Here is a 3,517-nt window from a genome sequence, read left to right on the forward strand (position 1 = left end):
GTGCGTGAGCCAGATCCTGGAGGAGATGCATAACTCTCCTACTGAAAGACATTTTAATGTCAATAAGATATTAGATAAGGTATGGAAGTGGTTCTACTGGGCGCCGTGTAAGCAAGACGTGAACGAATGATATAGAACTTACAAGATGTGTGTAGCAAGAAGAGATTCACCGGGAAAAGGGAAATCTCTTTTGCAGATATATAACGTTGGTCTTCCTTTCTTAAGGGTCCAGATGGGAATACTCGGACATCTACCAAAAACTTCTTCCGGCAATAAATATTTTTACGCCCGTCTCATCGTTTGCCAGAAACGCTAGATTTTGTCGACACCCGTTGAGATTGAGGAACGCGTCATCAAGGGAACAAGCCGCTCGGATTTTCTAACAAGATTGTCAGATTGGAAAGTGAGCCGTCAATACGTTCGCTTCGCGAACGGATGTACTTCTCTGACTTTATTATTGATTTTTATGGCTACATTGTGTGATAAATAATAATAAATAAAGGGCAAAATAAGAGTCGACACATTTCTTAAAAAATTACACGAAGAATATATTAATAAGAGGTAAAATTACATAAAGCAAAAATTAAATTAAAAATAAAAAGTTACAAGTTTCCACTACCGGATTGAGCCCTCTTCAGACATTAATATCAAAAAAACCACAGTACAAAAATGATTAACGGAAATGTTCGCATAATCACAGTTCTTGATGTAGAACTCGACATTATTCGCATACGATTGAGCAATCAAATGTATTTCAGATCTCTTGAAAAAGTACTAGTTGATAAAAAAGATAAAAAACTTCTTATGAAAAAAGTAATAGACGCAACTACATTAACATACCGGAAATATAAACAGTAATAAAACTCACCAAAAAACAAGTGTAAATAATTCAAAAAAGCGTGTCCATAAAAGAATGAAAAACTACCAGAATATTCAAAATTAGGTGGAACGCAGATGTACTATAAGACGGACATTGTGTATCGCTTGTTATATACGCTCGCTAATACAGATCACCACGGAGAGAAGAAACGGACTGTCAGTATTGAAAAGTCAAACTTTATTTATAATAAGAATATAAGTCTTTCAGTATCAGTTTGTAAATTTAGACTATTTTTCTGTTTCTTGATATTGAGCATCTCGGAAATTAAACGTTTCCTGTAGCAAGACTCTTCGTCTAAAATTTACTTTACCCCATTGAAAATCGTGATCATGCTGTCGCTTGTGCTCCGTTGTGACAGAACGGACAGAAGTGTTGTATCTAATGTGATTGCGATGTTCTGTATTCCTGGTTTTTAATTGTCTGCCCGTCTATCCAACGTATGACGCATCGCAATTATTACACGATATCTTGTGGACCACATTGCTCTTCGATGTATGTGGGCAAATATCCTTCTGTACTTTTATATATTTATCCAATTTATTGAGACTATGGAAAGCTACCCTGATGTCGTTTTTATTGAAACGTTTAAACTTTTCCGTGTGAAAAGGAATAAATGGTACCGTAAGCTAAGAGGCAAATTCGTTTGCACAGACATTGTCAGTCAAATTTTTCTATGTTCTATGTCTATTTTTAATTAAATTTTTTATACGTTAATTAACTGTGTCAAAAATAAAGGTCAGTGGATAGTCATTGTCTAATAAAATGTAAATAATGAATGTCAAAATTTGTGCATAAAACCTAAAGTCCGATAATAAAAAAGCTCTGTCAACTAGCGAAAAAATTGTCCCCTTCTTTTGTACCATGGGATGATTAGAATTGAAATTCAAAAACCTTCCTGAGAAGGTCGGCTTATGGTACCAATCAAAAATAAAACTGTTCCCATTAATAGATATACATCCAGAAAATTGATTTTATCTCCCCCTATTTCTGAAATAAATTAAAGACGCGGATGAAATAAATTAAATTGTTCTAGTAAATCGTCAATTTTAGAAGGAGCGATCGCGGTATAAATGTCATCCACGTATCTGTAATAAAATATCATATCCAAGTCCAACGATATCAAGGACACTGTCTCTAGCCTCCTCATTACTAAGTCCGCTATTACAGGTGATAAAGGAGAGCCCATGGGAGTGCCGAAGCTATGCTTATAAATTTTATTATTAAACGAAAAAAAAGTGGAATTTAAAATAAACTTTATTGCTCCCAAAAACTTATCTCTAGGAAGAGAGCAATCCTTGAAAATAAAATCCCATCGTTCATTGACACAATCGACCGCTATCTCCATAGGAACATTCGTAAAAAGAGATGTAACATCTAATGAAATTAATTTATGTTCATTCTGTAATGTGTAATCTTTTTAACTTATCGACTAATTCAAAGCTATTTTTAATGTAGCTTTAGGAATGGTTTTGAATAGTATGTTATGTAAATATGTAGCCAACGGATACAGCGGACTACCTATCGAAGAAACAATGATTCTTAACAGCCTTTAGCTTTCCATAGTCCCAATAAATTGGGCAAATACATAAAAGTACAGAAGGATATTTGCCCACATACATCGAAGAGCAATGTGGTCCACAAGATATCGTGTAATAATTGCGATGCGTCATACGTTGGATAGACGGGCAGACAATTAAAAACCAGGAATACAGAACATCGCAATCACATTAGATACAACACTTCTGTCCGTTCTGTCACAACGGAGCACAAGCGACAGCATGATCACGATTTTCAATGGGGTAAAGTAAATTTTAGACGAAGAGTCTTGCTACAGGAAACGTTTAATTTCCGAGATGCTCAATATCAAGAAACAGAAAAATAGTCTAAATTTACAAACTGATACTGAAAGACTTATATTCTTATTATAAATAAAGTTTGACTTTTCAATACTGACAGTCCGTTTCTTCTCTCCGTGGTGATCTGTATTAGCGAGCGTATATAACAAGCGATACACAATGTCCGTCTTATAGTACATCTGCGTTCCACCTAATTTTGAATATTCTGGTAGTTTTTCATTCTTTTATGGACACGCTTTTTTGAATTATTTACACTTGTTTTTTGGTGAGTTTTATTACTGTTTATATTTCCGGTATGTTAATGTAGTTGCGTCTATTACTTTTTTCATAAGAAGTTTTTTATCTTTTTTATCAACTAGTACTTTTTCAAGAGATCTGAAATACATTTGATTGCTCAATCGTATGCGAATAATGTCGAGTTCTACATCAAGAACTGTGATTATGCGAACATTTCCGTTAATCATTTTTGTACTGTGGTTTTTTTGATATTAATGTCTGAAGAGGGCTCAATCCGGTAGTGGAAACTTGTAACTTTTTATTTTTAATTTAATTTTTGCTTTATGTAATTTTACCTCTTATTAATATATTCTTCGTGTAATTTTTTAAGAAATGTGTCGACTCTTACGTTGCCTTTTATTTATCATTATTTATTTTGTATAGGAAGATTCCTTCGATTTTACATTGTGTGATCTGAGTTTGTGTCTTTCTTTGTTTTGTTATATTTTTAATATTCTTTATTCACGAGAGTGCGCAAACATATCCGCGAGAGCGACTGCGTTAA

The sequence above is a fragment of the Trachymyrmex septentrionalis genome, unplaced genomic scaffold, assembly GCF_001594115.1.
Source record: "Trachymyrmex septentrionalis isolate Tsep2-gDNA-1 unplaced genomic scaffold, Tsep1.0 scaffold176, whole genome shotgun sequence".
NCBI lineage: Eukaryota > Metazoa > Arthropoda > Insecta > Hymenoptera > Formicidae > Trachymyrmex > Trachymyrmex septentrionalis.